The sequence below is a fragment of the Dermacentor variabilis genome, chromosome 11, assembly GCF_050947875.1.
Source record: "Dermacentor variabilis isolate Ectoservices chromosome 11, ASM5094787v1, whole genome shotgun sequence".
Taxonomy (NCBI): domain Eukaryota; kingdom Metazoa; phylum Arthropoda; class Arachnida; order Ixodida; family Ixodidae; genus Dermacentor; species Dermacentor variabilis.
The window spans coordinates 82,521,305-82,542,213 of NC_134578.1; the positions used below are offsets into that span (position 1 = coordinate 82,521,305).

The 20,909-nt window shown below is 49.9% G+C and overlaps 1 protein-coding gene across 3 annotated transcripts in view; it reads left to right on the forward strand.

Moving 5' to 3' along the window:
• The window catches only part of MESR3 (misexpression suppressor of ras 3), a 212,085-nt gene that overhangs the window by 64,208 nt on the left and 126,968 nt on the right, over positions 1 to 20,909 (forward strand). The window lies entirely within an intron of this gene.

The following is a 20,909-nucleotide window of genomic DNA, read 5'->3' on the forward strand; positions in this document are numbered from 1 at the left end:
GCTTTTAAACCTCTGCATTCGCACTCCGTTTAGCAATACTTCGAAAGGCTCCCGTATGTATAAGAGCAAGGGCATCGGTGGACGAAGAAAGCAGATCAGCTTGGACCGGTTTCTCTCCTCAAAAGATATATATTCTGGTCCCCATGTGACCCACCGAGTCTGGCGGACGGAGCGTGACACCACGGGGCGGCGACAACCGCGCGCCGAAGCAGCAGGCGGTCTGCCCCCGCTCGACGTGTGAAAGCCTCGCTGTCACGCGGGTTCATTAATTCGGGAGTCGTCTCTCGACGGGCACGCAAGACGCGACGTGAAAAGACACGCGCGCGCTGCTTTTTAAACTTTGGCCGTCACCCTGCAACTCTCTTCCGCACGCAGCCTCTTCTGGACGTCGATGCATGCCGTCAGACGTGACCCGCTGCAGGCGTTAAGCGGCTGTAAGAAAATAAAAAAATTGTGGGGCCGCAACATTCATATGGGGATGGATTACCGGCGAAGCTGTTCAGGCTTCGTACATTACGAAATCGTACATTTTTTAAAAAAAAGTGCGGCACCAGTGTACGCCGACACAAGCGCCGCCCAGGTCGATGCACCTTTCACGCATCTGCCGCAACCGCTGCTGCAGCCGCGCCGGCACCTCCGACGCGCGTGACGTCACAGCCACCGAAGCCCAGGCCACGTGCACAGGCGCCGTCTCCACTCTTTCCCCCTCTCATTATTAGTCAAAAAGGTTTTCAGACAAATGAAGCGCATGAAGGCCAACTTGCTCCACTAAGTGTACTTCCTAATATATATATATATATATATATATATATATATATATATATATATATATATATATATATATATATATATATATACCTTACAAAGCCGAATTTATGTGGTTCTATGTGGACCTAAGATGCCAAGCTTATTTTTGGAAGTTGGCGGAATCCGCATATGCCATCGGTGAACAGACGACGCGCGCTAATCTGGCGCCATCTCGTAGCCATCGTCGCTGTCCAGCGGCACTACGCTTTTCGTCTTCCGATTTCGCCACACCCTCCGCCTTCCGCCTCATGCTTTCGGTGTAGCCTCCGCTTTCCGCCTCGCGCTCTCTTCGCTTTTCGTCCTCTGCGGCGTTCTGCGCTCGCTCTTTCATCCTTCGCTCTGCTCGTTCGCTCGCGGTTGCGTCGACGACGCTCAACGCAGGATCGGGCGCTCAAGAGCTGCGCTTCAAAACGGTAATTGGCGTTCGGCGATGACCGAGCCCTACGACTCAGTTACGCGAGAGCGCATGCCGTTTGCATAGGCGCCTTTGCACTGGCGGCGAGTCCTGCTGCCACCGACCATCTCCCAGTTTTCTTTCCTAAATAAAGTTGACTACTACCTCAACCAGTGACCACGAAAGCGGGCAGAAGAGCCGAAGAAAGCTATTCGCTTTAAAGTACCTTTTTTGAAACCGTTGCCTTTGAGAAAGGCAATTAAAGTGCTCTCGTTGCGCGAGATGCACCTTCAGCGTTAGTCCACATGGAAACAGACATCGAAGCCTTAGATAGAATAGGCCGAAAATTAAGTATTAGTTTTATTTGAGATATGTGTAAGTAATGCGGAAAAATGGCAGCGAAAGTTGACGGAAGAGTTGTGAAATTGGGTGGTATAGGACACCAGCCTCTAAATTCAGCACCACCCGTGTATCGATCGCTTCGTGGCGCCATTGATTATCGGGCCGGACGCGACAGCCGGATTGTCTTACCAGCCGAGGCTGTCCAACCTTTCGACACGGTCCCTCGTCGTTTGACCGACCCTTTTATACGGGGTGACGGAAGACGCCGCGCATCCCAGCCGCGGGGGTGTCTTCCTAAAACAGTCAGTCTGCTGCGTACCCTGCACGCATGCAGCCTGTCATGTCGCGATCGTCGTCGTCTCGCGCGCACATTCGCGATGGGCGTTTCTGCGCAACGTAAACGTATGTGCGTTGCCAACCATCGCGACGTTTGTCTCGGAGGCGAACGGGACGCCGCGTAGTGTCGTCTTGGGTGCGGCGTTCGCGATACCTTGAACGCTTTTTGTTCGCTCGGCGCGTTTGCTCCGCTGGACCGCTTGTCGTTGTCTACTCCATACGACAGGCGACGCGCCACCGTGCCGTAGTATACACGTGCACTGTCAGCCGTTCCACTTCCGCTACACCGGAAACGATTTCGGTATCGGGACCAGCGCACATTGTTGCCAGTAGTGGATTGGCAGATTGGCAATACGTTGTTTTGTGGTGAAGCCGGCGGCACAATATAGTTGACGGCACCCAACTTCGTCCATATACATCGGTCGTGCCAGTAGTGAAGCAGGAATTACGAAATATGTGATGCAGAAGGAGTTGATTCCCACGGTTTGAAACTTGATTGGGAGCTGCTGCGAGTGGTAAGATTACATAACCTCGCAGAACGCCTAGTTTGGACGGTATTGCGTGACTAGTCTTTGTATCAGAGATATGTATTATACCTTATTCAAATTCAGCAGTAAACATGTTCGTGCATGTGATCTTGTATATGTAGCCGCAAATATGATTATCCGTTCATGTAAGATCAATAACTAATTTACGGCTGCCCGGCACCGTACAAAAGCAAGACTCCAACCGCATATATAATGCAATGAAATTGCGATAAAAATGATAAAGCTGAAACGTCATTCCACATGAAGGGAAAATAGCACGGCGTGTTCGCCTTTATGCCTATGGAGTGCCCTTTCCTACACGCCTACTATGCTACTGTGCTACTATGCTACTACTGTGCAAGTTCAGTTAAGAGAGAAAGAGAAAAAAAACAGGGTATTACAAATAATTAGTAATTGGTCTGTTCGTACAGGCGCTCGCGTTAGTTGATCTTTTTCGTTTCAGATTTGTTAGTGCTTGGAGCACACTAAACTGCCTTTTTTGTTGATTTTATTTATGCCTTTCTTCAAAGGCACGTGCGTTTGCAGGATGCGTACAGCTTCCATACTCTCCCAGTGTACTCCATTTCAGCTTCCATACCTGCAGCCACCAGCGTTAACGGTGCTTCTCGGCAAAAAAACACACGAGTGGCCATGTTGTTAAGTCACACTGAATGCAACAGCGCAAACAAGAGGACGAGACAACATGAAACCACTCTTTCAACGCGTCTCGTCTAGCCTTTGGTTCGTCTTCCGTTTGCGCCATTATATCCAGCTCCTGCCATCTTCACAACCTTTGCAGCGAGTATCTAATTGCCAAAGTACGCGCAGTGGTGTCATAGCGCCGACTTGCATGACACGCTTTCAAGTATGTTACGCAAGTGCGGGGCTACAGTTCAACAGGGTCACAATCTTAGCGCCGTCTCTCTCTCTCTCTCTCTCTCTCTCTCTCTCTCTCTCTCTCTCTCTCTCTCTCTCTCTCTCTCACTCTTTCTCTCTCTCTCGACGCCTGCAGAGTTGTTGCCGTCAGTTTAAGATTCGCGAACGTGAGGGCGTCGTCCGGACTCGCAGCTGCGGGAACGGGCAGGCAGTTGCGTACATCTCGAGGAGCCTAGAGGCGTGGCCCCTTCAGCTTTCTCCGTCAAGCGCGGCGGCGGACGCCAGCGAGCCGTAAAAGAACTCTCTCCCTCTCTCTATAAAGTGATTACTTCCTGCTTAAAGTCAAAGCTGCGTGGTGGAGCCTTCAAACCCACTTTCCACCCTCCCCTCTCTCCGCTGCGTACTTGGTCGCGTGAAATATGCTGCCTCTTGCGAACGCAGTCTGGGCACGGAAACGTGTAGTTGCGCCGGGGAAGGAGTCGCGTCGACGCGTCCGTGAGAGCAGTGCGTTTTTTGCCGAAACGTCGGCGTGGTGCACGAATGTGCCATTTGATCACGCGTGGTCCGCGTGCGACTGCGAAACTTGTTTTCGCTTGACCGTAGGATGGTGGCTGACAGCCTGAAAAAAAGAAAAGAATGCTGCGATGATTTCGTGGAATCGGAAGTCGTTAACCGGTGCTGACGAACATGGGCGCCATGTTCTTTTTTTTTTTTACATTGAGTGCGCAGAATGCGAAACACCACTGTGTGTCAGGTGGCACGGTGCCATGTTGAACGATAATTAGGTAAATGTTGAGAGAATTAGTGAAGCGCATATTTGATACGGATGGATGAAAAAAAAAGAACGAAAGGGGGGGAAAGGAATTGCGTCTCTGAGTTATTACGCGTCATTTCTCAGAACATGCAAATATGCGGAAGGCTGTGTGTCTCGTCAACCCGTCGCCTTCCTATTGCAAGCGTTCGTAGAAACCTCTCGATCGGCAGGAGCAATTGCGGCTAAACGGGTTTCTCCGAAAGCTATGCCGTTTCTTATGCATTCTTAGCTCACCCGTTAGTAAGGCGCGCGGACGTCTCAACGGATGCTGCGCGCATCCCAACAACTGTTTACGCGCGGGGTGAAACGATGCAAGATATTCCAACATGCAAAACGAAACTGCCGATTTATGCGGAAACAAGTTTTCATCGCCGACCCCATACGCTGGCATGCCCAGTGCCTCTCAACCTACCGTCTGTAGTACTCCGAAACAGATTTCCTATTTACCTGCGCTTTACACAACCCTTCCGCGCTTGCTGCCTCACATGACCGGCCCACCAGTGCACCTCCAGCGTGCGAGTCGTCACGCGTTCCGGACAGTGCACCGACCTGCCCCTCCTGTATATACAACGGCGTATTGCGTTCTGCGCGCGCGTTTATATGGCGCTTGCAATGCGCCTTGGCTCCGTTCCGGGTGACATGTCATTGGACCGCCTCCCTTTTCGCATGTGCCGAATCTGGAATGGGTTATGGACGGAGCCAATGCGCTTCGCTGCCGGCGGCGGCGGCTTCGCGTCGACGGAGGCTCTGTAATGGCGGCCCCCGATAGCTAGCGCTACTCTACCGGCGCGACGGGTACGTGCCATAAAGTGGCCGTCTTTACGACGTCGGCGCCCTCTGGGGTGCCGACATTAACGCTCGGCGCCATTTCGGCTCCACAGGGGTCGCAAATATTATTTGCAGGATGCGCTAGTGTGCACCGGTGCGTGCGTGCTTGTGTGTGCCTGCGTAGGGTTGTGAAAGGAGGGGGAGGGGGAGGCGGCGAGAAGGAGGGCACGTGTCGGCAGCGGTTAGCGAGGCACGGCGCTTGGAAAAAAGGACGGGTTTGCTGTGTGCGGTGGCTTTGTTATGCAAAGAGGGCTTTCTCTGCGCCCTGGCTGCTTAGGGCGAACGCGCGTGTGTGTGCTTTCGTGACCGTCCACGGTTACCCATAGCGGCCGGAGAACGTGCACTAAAGGAATGTTGCTTGCTCAGCCTGCGGCGGGTTACTGTTCCAATCGCTGATAGCAATTCTGACCGTGTAGGGAACAGCACATCTGGCCCTCCAGAGAGGTCAACGCAGAGACGAAGAGATCACCTGACGAACTGGAGAGAGAGAGAGAGAGAGAGAGAGAGAGAGAGAGAGAGAGAGAGAGAGAGGTGATATTAAATCGCAAGGACAACTGGGCGGTCTTAAGCAGGGGTGATTGTGAGTGGCGAGGATCAGGAAAAATAAAAATGAAACAGTAACACGCGCATAACCTGCTGGTTAAGCCGGCCTAGCGTGCGAACTTCTGTAGAGAGTTTAAAGTTCGCGAGTCATCGGCATGAGTGGGTGGCGTAGTCCACGCATGCCACGACTCTTATGATTGTGACGCCAGAGACTTCCGCATGCGTGCGCACAAGATCTAGTGTTCCCGAAAGAGACACGAGAGGGCTTAGTTGTAAAAAAAAAAGAATTGTCTCGTCTTCTCGCGTTTTTACGTGACTGTGCACTAATGAGGCAATGCTAGCCGGTTGGGCGTTCTGGGAGGCGGCTGTCAAACGGATAAATGGCAGGCACCGACTGGCAGGCTAACACTGCCTGTAGCAACACCACCGCCAACCGCTGAAGAGAGGACACGCATCTTAAATACATAGCGCAGTTAGTAGTAGCTATACTTCAAGAAGAGTCGTTTACCTTGAAGGCATTGGGGTGCCACATGCTACGTCGTACCACGTATATCCTGCACTAACGGGGAGCCCACCACCACCATGTTCCGCGCACTCCGCAGCGCTTCCGTAGCAGCATCTTCATCCCAGACGGAACGGTTAGCTTCCGCCGAAGAACCGCACGATGCCCCGTCTGCAAACATCGCTTCGATGCGTGCGTGGTAGCCAGAGGAGTGGGGAGGTTGCGCACCTACCAGTGTGTGCAATCCATCAGCAGTCGCACCTTCAGCTGTCACCCCTGCACTGTGGCCCCCACCACCTGACGCCCCTTCTTCCGGCAGCCTTTCTTTCTTCCGTTCTTTCTTTCTTTTTCGCGGGGCGCTAGGCGATGGAATCTGTGCGAGATGTAGGTCGGGCCATTCTCGGCTGGCGACAGCGCCCCGTTCTGCGTAATCGATCAACGTGGAACAACCGTTACGGAGGCTCGCAGCGTTTTCTCTCGGCAGGCTTCGCATCCACCGCGTGCGAGTGAGCGGGCACGGCGCTTCGGCTCTTGGCAACAACGAGGTTACGGCCGAATGCGAACGAACATGCGCATATGTTCGTGAGCGACAATGAAGACCGCGTGTGAGCTTTTCTTTCTTCTCTCGCGCGTTGGACAGGAGGCTAGCCTTTGTTGCGTGTCAATGTCATCGAACTGATTGTATATTGCGGAAGCAGTCGGTGGGTCGGGGGGGGGGGGTGAATGGCTTGCGCTGGATGACATGCCGCTCCTGGAATGTTGGGAGGCACGCGGAATTCCGTAAATGGCATTGAAAATGTGTCTCCGAAGTTTGAACAAAGTCGGCTGGCTTTTCGGTTTTACTGATGATCCGGTGCTCACGTGGTATCTGTGTTGGCGGGCGATCAGTTCGAGCGGTGCTGCGATGACGGTGCCTAGCATATCAATATTTGTGGGGACATTCGGGCTTGTTTATGCATAACTGGGGTATCTAAAGATTGCTGGTTCCCGCTGATAATCATGGTGGTTGTGGTGGTGGCGGCATAGTAATATTGATGATGCACGAGTAGTCTCTCAATGTCCTGGGGCGATATGCAACGGCGACCGCGTATACCGGGCGTTGGGTGCTCGGTAAACAATCCCAGGGGGTCAAAATTAATCCGGAGTCCTGCCCCACTACGGCGTCCCTCCATAATCACGTCCTCGTGCAGATACGTGTCATCTTTTTTTTTTCCTTTTCTTTTTCTTTGGTAGTGCGCCGCTCACTCGTCAAACGTGGTTCTGTGTTCACATAAATGCTTATGTCTACATGTCGAGCATAGCGTTATGTACTCGGGAGTGTTGCCTTTTCGTGCGCGTGATTATTTAGGTTTCGTTTCATTTGTCTGTCTATACTGGCTAGCTTGCTGTAGCAGTGTGAAAATTATTCCTTCCCAGACTATACGATATTGCGATAGCCATCCCTGTTTAGTGACCGATCCTCGAGTATGCGCTGCAATAGGGAAAGAGCATACCTAAGCGCGAATTTTTAAACTTTTTTAATGCTCATCGCGCTTTGCAGTAAGTAATACTTGCCCACTCGAAAATATAATTTCCGAATAATTTCGGCGCAATTTCGAATACACCCGTGACATTTTTCCCGTCGTCTATTCCATCAGTGCACGTGGAAAATGGCATAATTTCCATCGAAGCGCTTCTTTTTCGGTCTTAGAGGTTTATACTGTCACTATACGCAGTGACCCGATGGTGCGAGACAGTCGTGTATAGTCACTCATATTCTCAGGACGTAACCAGTCAGGCACCTTGATTATTCCAAAAAAAATCACTGCACGGATGAATTTTACCTGCGCACTGAGACGATTTCACGTAGTTCACGCATTATGCACGTGGCTACGCATGCCAATTGGTTGCTCCGAGTAATTTAGTGTAGTTGCTTGTACCGTTACTGTTTCATATCGTTGACAAGACGCGAGTTAAATTACGCATGTTTGGATGCCTTGTCGATCGAAACGCGTGGGTTTCTATGAAGTGGTTACGCACAAAAGTGATCAATAGCTGCTGTCAGCTACAATGTTCATCGGCACGCATGGCTTTAATCTCTGGTATCGGCTCTTTCAGCAATCTCGACCCTATCTGCTTCCGGTTCAATACAGCGAACGAAAACATTTTTTTTTCTTTTTTTCACGCGGTAATATCCTTCTCGCACCTTAGCACGTGCTGCAAGTAGCAGTTTTGCTACTAGATGAAGGAACAGCTCGCTAATGGCACGAGGCATTTCTTATAACCCGGTTAATGACTGGTTATAATACGCCTTACAAGGAGTAACCGGTTCTGCCTTCGACCTTGATTGAAAATTGTTCGGATTAAAACAATCTCTTGTTGCTTCATTTGTTCGCTGCCGCATAGATGCGGTGCGCAAGGGAAGCGGATGCCTTCTACACTGGCGCCATGTGCAGGATACATCCTGCGCCGCAGTCGTGACTACTCGCGGTCACTGTTCTCTTCGCTCGGTCTTATCAGAGAGCTCAGTGCCCTGGTCATGCTGGTTACCGGAGAGGCGTAATTACGCGGCGTGCGCGCCGATGCGTGTAAATGCGGAGACCTTGGGGGAAGGGGCGCAAACTTCGCGCGCGCCGCCGATCTCCCGACGTTGATAAACGACGCTGATTCAAGGGCTGAGCGGCGTTGTGGTATCAGATGCACGAGAAGAAAGGGTGCGTTCTTTCGCCTGGTGCCTTTCCGCGCGGGCTTCTGGCTTCCAGGGCCGGCTGGCTTCGAATTTGCGTCGTCTATATAGGCTTTATGGCAGTTCAACATACTGACTTCTGTATAGTACGCAGTTTCTGACACCTATAGAGATCCTGGCTTCTAGGTCTTCTGGCCTTTGGAATTGCTAACTTCTAAAGAGCTCCTCTAATCCCTGCATTCTTATAGGATATTCGAATTGTTTCCCACATCTGTGGTTCGTGGCTTTCAGGTCTCGCAGCACCTGAGCTTTCCGGCTTTTGTGGTTTGTGGCTTTGATGACTCCTATTATGCGAGTGTATGTCCTGTAGGGATCCTGGCATGCATATGAGCAGTTCTGGCTTTAGAGTTTCTGGTTTCTAGGGCAACCAACTTGTTTCGAGCTTGTGGATTCCAGGACTCCTTACACCTGTGCATTCATACTTAAGAGTTCCTGACGTGTCTCTGACTTACAAGTCTCCCGGCATCTCAGCGTTTTGGCTTCTAGATCTTTTAGGTTTTTTTAAAGGTAAATGTAGTTGGTGCGATGGTGTGTTCATGGCCATGACCACGTAGGTTATTTAAGTACAGACGTGGTCCGGTGTTCACTCTGCATGACTAGTATAGAGTACACTAAGGCGCAACATGATACAGCTCGTTTAGCAGGTTGTAGTGGTGGCGGGGTAGCAGTGGGGCGGGTGTTAGCCTGGCACACTTAACCGACAGTTGTTCTTCCTGAGCATCTCGTACATCTTTTTTTTTTTTTTTTTTAGCAAGGGTGTGTCACCGCGCTGTGCCCAACTCCGTGTCTCGAAGAAATGCAAGCAGCAGTCGCAGCACCCTTCCTGGTCGCCGCATGTTCGTAGCTCGCGTGTGTACCACCAATTCTTTTCGCAGACTGTGAAGCAGCGCCTTTCCTTCCTCGTCAAGTTGCGGGCACGACAAGATAAAACGTTCCACATCGCCGATCACACCGGAAAACCAAGTGAAATGACCTTCTTACGTATATTGCTGTCTATTGTGGTTAAGCGGTGAGCTGGTATGATATCTGAGGTTTTGTTCTTGGCACGTACGTGTTGACGTTACGTTGGGAGCTGCGCAATGAACGGGACAGTGTCCGTAATGCTTCCGCGTAGCGTTAAACATTAACAAACAGCATCGCGAGACGAACAAAACAAGAACAAGACTGAATCGGCAGGTGGAGCCTGCACACACCACCTGTGTCGTGGAAACCGTTGGTCTGCTGCATGCTTCATGTTTGATTGTGCCGTCAGCACGGATAAGTCTATCAATGGCTCGCACCAACTGCGGGTGATTGTGCGAGTATTAGGGTAGAATATCCGAAACAACGGCTACAACTGAAATTGCCGGGCTTTCGAAAAGCATGCAGTGATCGTGCTCGAATCGCGAAATTGTTATTTTCGTGTGCGAAGAACGTCAAAGAAATTCAGTGGCGATTCAGCAGCAGATGTGGGAGGAATGCGTCAGCGCATTACATCAGGCCTTCGCGAGCTTCCCACATCCAACGATTTCAACCGCGTTCCGCACATTCCAAAGTGCTAGCAGTTCGCGAGCCCAGGATTACACGTGCTGCCTCTTCGAGGAGCGAAGTGCAACCGATGACGGTGGTGTGCGGAGCAGAATCACCGTCACTTACACTATAGATATATGTATGTACAGCCGCCCTGATTTTTAATAATACAGCGCGAGCGTCGACTGAACTGCTGGTGAGCGCCTTATAACGGCGATAAGCGTGCAACAAGGCGAGAGTTCGCGCGTGAGCCTTGTTGCCTTGTTGCACTCGCCTTGTTGCACGCTCTTGTTGCACGCTTATCGCCGTTATAAGGCGCTCACCAGCAGTTCAGTCGACGCTCGCGCTATATTATTAAAAATCAGGGCGGCTGTACACCTACACCACGTATACGTGACGGGCTTCCCTCACTCCACACGCATTTTCCTTTTTCTTTTTTCGCACTTTGACACTCCCGATGCTGGCGCAGTAAGAGCAAATGAATCGCTGAGACGAAAAACATCACACTCTAGCAATGAACAGGCACGCGCGCACGCAGATGCAAGGCGATCGACCTAAAGTTCGAATCGATAAGGAAATCGTGTGTACCGACGCTTGCGTATACTACACGGTGAACGAAGCCTTCTCTCGTCACCGAACGCGGGAACGTGCACGAGCACTTTCGTCCTACGGGCGTGACCGGGTGTTTCGGCGGCCTTCAATGAGCTTGTCTTTACGGTCGGGCGCGTGGCTTCGAGCTGCACCACGCGGGGTGGCCTCCTTATCTCTCTCTCTCTCCGCGTCGGGTCCACTCCCGACGATAGGCGCGCGCTCCCGAGTTACTCGGCCATGCTCGACTTTGAACGGTCAGCAGCAGCCTGCCGGCGACGAGGGTGAGGAACAAAAGAGCGCACCCGCGCATGTGTCCTTCGAGCGGCCGCAGTTGTGCAGAGCGTATGTGTATCGTTTTTTATGGCGTGCCCAATTAACTCTGCAACCGCGCGGTCGATGCTGTAGAAGGCATATACGCTGCGTTTCTCTCGGTCGTTGCTTTCGCGTATTCAACCGCCTACCTTAAGGCGATCCGGCGTTAGCCATAAGGAAAATAACTCTAAAGGGAGGGGGTGCGGGGGGGGGGGGGGGGCTCCATTGGAAGCTCGTTGGATGATGCGCCCGCTTGGCGCGTGGTGGAGAGCTTTTACATAATGCGTGATCATCAGTGGGCAGGCACGCGGGCTCCAGTGCTTATCGCGGTGTCCAATTGGGGTCACGCAGCGATACACCCGAGTCGACGCTCTACGCTGGCTCGCGCCAGTCGGCTCTATATTTGTGCGCATGCGCGTGGATGCGAGGAGAGGCGAACGTGACTCCAGGGAAGAGTGGTTTCGTGAGTGCGCGATCTTGTGAATGGCTTCGGCACAGTATACTTCGTGCGTCTCCGAAGAGTTCGTTGCCCTTGTGCCGCACCGAGGGTCATTGTTCCGTCGGCCAATTCAGGTGGTTCGTGGCGACTCCCGAATTATTACGGTTCTCGGTAAAAAAAATAATAATAATAATAATAAATTCTGGGGTATTACGTCCCAAAAACACGATATGATTATGAGGGACGCCGTAGTGGGTGATTCGGGATTAATCTTGACCACCTAGGTTTCTTCCATATGCAGCCAATGCAAGGTACACGGTTGTTTTTCCTTTTCTTTTCTCTATTTTTTTGCATTTCACCCTCATGGCAATACGGCCGTGAGAGCCGGGATGCGATCTCGCTACCTCACGCTTAACAGCGCAACACCAAAGCCACCACGGCGGGTTGTTATCAGTAAATTTGTATGTTGGCTTTAATTAAGATGTGAAAAGATGTGGGCCCCTATGCCTCGGTTCACGTGAATACTCTGTATAATATGTCTATAACCAAATCACCAAATTGTTTCTTGCCATTCTGGCTGAAGCAGGAAATACAGTTTGCCTTCGTACAGTATCTCATTAACACCAATTCTTGTTGGTTTGGGGTAACACAAATGGCACAAACTGCAAGGCCCTTCTTAAGCTTCAAAAAGAAAAAAATTACCGACGATTACGTTACTTCCTAATGCGAAATTTGAGCGCAGCAAATAAGCTGTTTCACCTTTTCGATAGATTGAGGCAAAGAAATCGAGCAACACATGTATGCGCTATCACAGAATTTTTTTTTTATTTTTCACACGTATTCCTTTAACAAAGACTCCACTAGGTAAGCTTCTGCTTCGGCGGCACGCACCTCTGGATTCTGACGGCGACGGCGCTGGGCCTCTGCTCTGGCAGCTCGTTTAGCAGCAGCAGCAGCAGACGGAGGACTTCCATCGGTCGTCTCGCTCATGGCTCAGAAAGAACTGGCAGATAATTTCGCAGTGGCGAACGGCAGCGGCAATTTCGGCTCGGGCGGTGCACATATACAGATCCGCCACCACCGATCTGGCTCTCTGATTGCCACCGCACAGGGCGAACGGCAGCGGCAATTTCGGCTCGGGCGGTGCACATATACAGATCCGCCGCCACCGATCTGGCTCTCTGATTGCCACCGCACAGGGGTTGCATTGGAGGAGGAGCGAAGAAAGGAATTAAGTTCGAGCCGGCGCTTTGACAACCGGAGACTCGCAGGAAGAGGGGGGAGGGGGGCGGCGTGTACACCCAGCGGCAAACGATGGGGGCAGAAGCGCGCGCAGCAAGCGGACAACACGATAAAGGGAGGGGGGAAGAGATAGCAGCGACTGACTGATGCCGCTGACGCCGATAGTGAGTCAACCCCAGCTGCGGAGTTGGTTTCAGGGACAACGCCGCCGATGCCGACACAAACAATATGATACCCTCGCTTCCGCAGCGCTAAGAACCAGGTCTAGCCGTGGGAAGGTGGTCACGTATTCGTCGACGTGCCGGGGCCTACGTGAAATAACCGGCGCGTCGGCAACTGAAGAGCACCCTATCCGCCACACAAGAACAGGGGGGGGGGACCCTTTCCTCCTCTTTCTGCATGGCGGCGACGGTGTTCTATGCAGTCACGTTATCTTGACTCTCTAGCGGCGTCAGCGGCATCCAGCGGTATCAGTCGGTCGCTGCTAGCGCTGGGGGGATGAAAGGGGGGCGGAGCTGGTTACGAGACCGACGACAACGCCGACGACGACGCGAAACCCAGGAACGGACGCCAAAGAGCTGCGCTCTAAAAAAAAGTGGCACTACGAGAAACATAGTGCATATCAGGAAAGCACTGCACATTAATGGGGAAAGTTGGCCATATTGACTACACGTAAATCATTGAATCTGAGGTTAGCTCTTGCTGCACATCGCCTTCATAATACTGACACGCTCTCCCCGAAAGTACGTCCAATTTCCGATGCATATACTTCAAAACGCAGCCTATATAAACAGTAAAGCAAGGCCAGGAAACAATGAGATCACATATTTTATAGAAAATAAATATTGCCTAGAGAAACTGGTAAAAGATTGTATATGTAGCAATTTCTAAAAGAGAAGATAACAAACTTCTTACTAAAATTTTGTCAGCAAATGGCGTTCGGTTTGAAAATTACGCTTTTGCCGTCGCACGCAGCGAGGTAATACTTAGCAGACACGATCGTTAGCAGCGCGCATTGTACGCACTGCGATTGTCAGCTCAAGATGGCCTGACCTGGGGAGGGACCCTGTACGCTAAAGAATGAAAGAAGAAATGAAGTTGAGTGCATTGTGAGAAGCCTCAGAGGAGGAGGAGACAAAGGAGAGGAAAGACAGGGAGGTTAGCTAGTGTAAGTACCGGCTGGCTACCCTGTGCTGGGGAAAGGGGTAAAGGGAATAAAAGGAGAAAGAAGAAGAGGAAAAAAAATGAAAAAAAAGAGAAAATTCACACAGTAACGCGAAACTACGCGCTACAACGTTCAAAGGCGGTCGCACAATTCGCATGTCTTCAAAAACTTCAACAAAGCCCTTAAGGCCTTGAGTGCCGAAGCCCGTCTGGACCTCAGAGAGAAGCAACATACGTAAAGGCATTACAAAACTGCAGAAACCAGCAAGGAGAAACAGAACATAGCGCGAAGTGTCAGACCTAAAGCAGAAGTACATTTCAGTAGCAAGACATGCGTAACGAGGTAGGCATTACTGTTGCGACACTTTATACGTAGCAACTCAAGTCCTAAACAATAGTATAATTTAACTTCAAGTTAATAAAGTCTTTTCTACTTTGTATTATCAGCCTGCTCCTTAGGCCAGCTTACCAGCGTTTCTGTTGTTGAGCAAGGTCAATTTCGTTCGGCGACTAGCTTGCGTCATTGCCTCGATGTTGTCATAGAAAGGCCCTCGAAAATTATCGTTGACCACTCTGAACACGTCTACTGTTGCCTTTTAAAGGGACACTGAAGCGAAATAATAAATCAGTTGAGACTAATAAAGCATTGTTTGAGAACCTTGGAGGCAATCATTTCAAAATAATAGTTTGATTATTAGATCAGAAGATGAAGGTCGAATTATCAGTATTTGAATTTCGCGCCCAAACCCTGTCGCCGGTGCGTCAGTGTGACGTCAGGGATTCCAAAGTATGTTTTCGCATTTGGTTCGCGTTGGCTGAGTAAAGGTTCCCGAAACTTGCCATGTTGAATATCTAGTTCCTTTAGAACACAATGTAGTTCAGTCTGTACCGCTATATAATTAACTAGGCCCTAGAAGATGTCATCAAAATTCATGACGTCACAGCGACCAGGCGCAGTAACTTCAAGGAGGCGTCGCCACCCGCTTTTCGTCCTTGCGCTTTTTCTGGTTTACCAAGCGTCTTATCGTGGTAAGAGCGGTGTTTTTGGTGTCGTAGAAAGGTAATTCACTGTTGCAGAAGAAATCTTTTTTTTCTTTAGTGTCCCTTTAATGTCCCTTTCAAATGTTGCTGGACGCCGTAGGGGGGTGACACACCGGCGTGCGACAGAGCCTGCCCGTCGCTTCACATCCCGTTTGCGCAGGCGTCCGGTTCGTCGACGTCCGGGGTGGGGGATCTCGATTTCGAAAGTGGCGAAACACCGGCGACGCGGCGAGCATCGCCCGCACGCGCGCTGTCTCTACACATGCATGCACGGTGACGACGTTCTTCCTTTTTTTTCTTTCTTTGCTTTATCTCTGCCGCTATTGGGTTTCAATCGCAACTGGGAGGCAACCGGTGAGGCGAGGCTCTATCAGCGTGCGTGTCGCTTACGCGCTGCATTGAAGAGAAAACAGAGAAAAAAAGCCCCGGGGGTTGGCACGTGAACGGCGACGTTCGGTCCTACCGAGGCAAATGAAAACAAGGAAGAACAACAAAGGAACAAGTTTGTATTGCTTTGTGTTGTATTTATATTGTATTTCTAATGTATTTATATTGTATTTGTATTGTACTTGTATTGTATTTGCATTGTATTTGCATTGTATTTGTATTGTATTTTGTATTGGCACGGAGCTTCCTGCAGAAGTTACTATAGAGGCAACTCGGGAGCTGCGGTCTTGTCGGCTATATACCGCAGGAATGATGTAGTGCATGAATTTGTATGTCTTCGCGCTTGCGGCTGCATACGGTTCTGGTGGCTTTATTTATCGCGCTTGAATGTTTCTAAATTTCCAAGCAGTCCATGGTTTTCTGAACTCAAGACAATAAGTATATACTAGCCCACATGAGGAATCATTCTGAGCTGTTGCACTTGCGTACGTTGTTTTTCTATTATTATGTGGTAATTAGATGTTGTCGCTTTTAATTAGCGCCGGATACTCTTTTTCACATAGAGATTTAAAGAAGAATAAATCGCAATAAACAAATAATAAAATCGTAACGCAAATTCCAGTCACATAAGTAGACTAGCGTACCACTACAACTGAAAGTCAATTCAGAAACACAGCAACACAGTCCAGTATAGTGTTGCACGTTCAAGAACGTGCCCCGCTGTTTGCTTTGCGCGCGCAATTTGATTAGACGAGGTTCTTTTGCTACATACAGAATGGGCGACAATGTTCTTGAAAAGTTCTTGCATGCATTCAGGTACGTCTTGCGCAGAACGGTTAACTTTCAGTGAAACGTTCGGTTAACCGTTCGGTAACGGTGAAATACGGATCACCGAAAGAAAGCTAATGCACGTGCGTCAATAGGAAGGCCGGGAGGGGGTGGGGGCGTTAAGAGGTCTGCGTAGCCCGAAGTCATCAACCCGTAATTATGGCCCACTGTCCGTAAACGTGTCCAAGTCGCGCAATATCATCTCAAGATGCTTCAGATTCTATGGAAAGAAATTCTAGGCGGTGGGATGAAGCTTTCTGCGTGTCTAATGAATATACTCATAATTACGGAAGTAACAGAAATAGGTTTACTGGACAGCAAGTCGCGTCGCGTTATTACGTGGGAGAGACAAAAAAAAAAGAATCGCCATCTGAAAGTACTTGTTATTTTCTGGGCTGCGTGCATGCCTTACGATCGCACTTGTACGCGTGACAGAAAAGATGCAGCCGAGTACGATCACTTCTTTCAAAAAAATGTAATTGATTACAGTTACCAGTTACTACCCAAAGAAACCAACTGAAAAATTAGTGAAAAAGAAAGTTATCGGTGATTTTAACGCTACTTCCATTCCTACCTTTATGAACATTGCACGGACACGGTAAATATAGCGAGCATGGCCTGGAACTTTCGACGTGTCCTCTGCATACCTTCGCACGTTGTCTTATCATTATCAACTGCTTTTCAAATTTTTATTTTTTAATCTTTCTTCGATTTCTTCCGAAGGCATCTGCAGTTAAACTGAAAAATCGCTTGCTGGAGCGAAGGGCCGTGTTGTGCTGGAGGGACACCTTGCGCAAAAGATTGTGGTTAATAAATCTCGCTATGCCCGGTTCTGGATACTATATAAAGTGCAGCGCCGCATTGTTTCTGGCGCTAGGTGAAGGCGCTCCCGATAGAGCCAATGCAAAACTGGGGGGAAAACAAATCGTCCGTAGGTGATTACTTCGCATCAGCGGCCATCGCTATCGAGGCGTCGAAGCGCCGTTTCAATTTGTCGGCCCACATCTGGTGGACCTCCCCCCGGCAACCTTCGCTGCAGTTAGCAGTTCAGACTTGCACGACAAATTATAACGCACGCCAGCAAGCGCTCACGTACCTTGAAAAAGGGTGGCCGAATCTGTGATGTCACTGAGTACAAATCTGCATAATATTCAGCCCTAAAGAACAACGTCCGTGCGTTTGCAATCGCGAAAAAATGTTTATACGTGTCACGTGTGTACGCATGTCAGACACATAGAAACATGTACGTACGTTTACCGACTAAGTACAGTATATTTTAATGAAGACAAAGGAGGAGAGTTCGGCCTGGAGAGCGTGTCTCTAGCCTGCTGCTCTTCACTGGGGAACGGGGAAGTGGGAATATAGGGAAAGGTAGGTGGCTGGCGATTATGTAATGTTACAATGAGCTACTATATATACATGTCCAATACGCGGATGCGCACTGTAGATACAATACACGCAATGCAAGACTAAAAGCTTTTTACTGTGTAGAAGAAGCCGTAGACTGCACTAAGCGAAGAAGGATTGATCGGCGGCTCCTATCGCCTATGAATGCCTTCTGCAAGCGCTTCGAGGAGAGAGGCAAATGGAGAGATAGGTTGTGAAAAAATAATTGTGGGGTGAGACTTCCGAGTGAAGCGTGCAAATCTACAGATCTGCAAGCCTGTCAAATCGGCAGGAAGCCTGTCGTCGAGGCGCAGCTGCCGTAAGACACTAATTCTTGGAAGGAGGTAACACAGGTACATGTTTTCGTCCCTCATGCGCAGTTCCCGGTAAATTTAGGTGTTGGACACTGCGTCCTCTGTTACAGCTTGTTTCGTCAAAAAAAAAAAAATGCAACTGATTACATCTAATCAGTTGCCGAGAAAGAAGTAATTGAATTACCGCGAGCGTTACCGAGCAAGAGCAATAATCGTTACGTTACAAAATTACCAAAATACGTAATTGATTAAAAGTAACTAAATATACTTAATTATTAACGTGCAAGTACAATTACGATAAAGGAAAAAAAAAAACTTCTCTCGCGATTTCCAGCGGAACGCGACCATGTCGAAGCTCCAGGCAAACGTGAAAGTTGCAGTTGCCGTAATACGACGTCGTCGCAATGAACACCACCACCACCACCACCACCACCACCACCACCACCACCAACAACAACAACAACAACAACAACAACAACAACAACAACAAAACCGCGGGGGGGGGGGCAGGGGGAGAAAGATCGTTACGGAAACGCGGCTTCACCGTTGAGCCCCTACTTCAGTGCCAGTGCACCACGCACTCTTACCTCTCTCTCACTCTCTCTCTCTCTCTCTCTCTCGTTCCGCATGTAGAGACGCGGTGTGTGCGAGGAGGGTCCGTTTTACGCGCAGCGTGACGTTTCACGCGCAGCGTGTGAAAGACAAAGCGGCCGGCGTTTGCTTCCATCCGGGGAGATGAACTCGAAAAAAAGTCTCGGTTCTTCCGGGTTTCCTGGCGAAACTGCGTTCGGGCCGACGCGCCAAGTCTCTGCATAAAACACGGAACGGTTCCGGGGCGTTCTCGCTCCATATTTTTTTTTCTTTTCTTTTGGAATTCTTGCACGTCACGGAAATGCACTTTTCTTTCTTTTCATTCTGTCGGCGAGTGCTTTAATGTTTCGTAACGAATAGCACTTCGCATTAGCCGTTCTTCTAGCGCTCTCACTTCTGGTTATTCATTTACGGCTATGCGCTCTCGTACGTCTCTCTCTCTCTCTCTCTCTCTCTCTCTCTCTCTCTCTCTCTCTCTCTCTCTCTCTCTCTCTCTCTCTCTCTCTCTCTCTCTCAATCACGCTTACTCACACGTACGCAAAAAAAAAAAAAAAAAGGGCCGGTCGCACCTGAAAGCATAAAGCACCGTGTTGTGTTGCACAAAGCATCGAAAATGAGCCGTGTATCGTCGTTTCTAATTTTGATGTATTCAGCGGTGCCTTTATTTTTTTGTACCGTTTGTGGTATTTGGGAGGCGCGACGGCTTCCGTGTACTTTCTGGTAGAAGTCGTTCGGAACATAGCGCGTATTACCGTCTTGGAAAATTAGCCGACCTAATCTGTTAAACTCGCTCGTTGTATTCCGGATTTTGCATACATTTTCCGGTTCACAAAGTTCGTAGAGATGTATTCATCTTAAGTGCCGCGTGTAGTGCCAGGTACGAGTAAAATACGTTTTCGATCCACTGTTGAACAGTTTGTTAGTTTTCTATGTTTTTTTTTAATTGAATGTGTAGAAACAAGGAAGCGTTGTCATCTGCGGAGCAACGGCTCGCCTAAATTCTGTGTGTTATCGGCCGCAGTCAATGCAAAGTCCCACATGCAAGCGTACGAAACTCCCGGTATCGGTACCAGCATACGGGTCAAAAGATGTTCGTTTACGGTATAGCCGGCGAATTGTGAGATGTCCGCGGACACTGAAACGGCAAAGCTACTCCAAAATATCAGCCAAGGAAGGCGAGCAGAAAACAAACAGAACAAAACCAAAACAAAAGCAACTGAAATGCAGCTTTACTCAGATATAGTCAAGATTCGCCAAAGTTCAAGAGCCTTCTGAAACCTCCACGTCTTGTCTGCACTGTCGCGTTACCGGCGTTGATGCGACTTATCCGACTCGCTATCAAATAAATTTTTTTTTGAAATGCCGCTTCCCATTGCTGATTGAAATTTCGGACAGGTTGTTTCCGGGCTCAGTGAAGCTTACCGTGTTGTCTTGTGTTTGCCCCCCCCCCCCCACCCCCCTCGTCTTCCTCCATCTCCTTGACTGCTGTGCAAGCTGAAGAAGGAAGGGAGAACAAGACCTTGGGCGAAAGCACAGACGTTCAATTAAACCGAGCGAACTCGATAGACAAGGCTGAAAATGGATGCGACTAACAAAAAGATCGAGCTCATCGCACGCAAGCTATACTGCGTGCCCTCCCCGCCCATCGTTTCGTCGTGACGCGCCTGTCACGTCCCCGTACCGACAGCTTTGCGCACGACGTCACCTTGGTAGTCGCGACGTCCCATTACGAAACCAAGCGCGCGTCCACGCAGCGCGGAACCGGATGTCACGAGATCCCCAGTATTACAGCTGGAGGGCGTCTTCGCGGTTCGCGTTCTTCGTCGAAGAAAGTGTATTCGACGTCGCGCGCACGCACGAGTTGCATCCAACCCGATCTGCGTTGAGCGGTTGCTATAGGCGGCGGCGCGTCGCAATCCATGTAGCCTGCGTAGGCTGAATAACTCCTCGCAGAAGTCGTCGCACCGCCGGCGCCGTTTGGTTGTGTAGTTTTGTTGTCGTCTGCTGCGCAGTCACGCGTCGTCTGCGTGTCTCTGGCGGCCGCTGGCATTCGTCTGGAACGCCTCTTGTGCGTGTCATGTCCGCTAGCGAACTTCCGGAAGAACAACTGGTGACTCGAAGTTTTGTTCCGTCAGTTCCAATCAATCAATCAATCAATCAATCAATCAATCAATCAATCAATCAATCAATCAATCAATCAAACAAACAAACTTTGCGTTTACGTTGATTGGTCGAAATCAGTTTGAAGACTCATACACTTCGGCGTCTTTCTTAGCGAGTGTACCGACTCGTCACTTCTTAACACTCGCCACACCATTCGAACTGGTCCTTGGTCAGCGACTGCACTTATTAGCCGTGCTTCTGTAGCACCGGCAAGATTAACATCTTTTGTCACCCACCGCATCCGCATT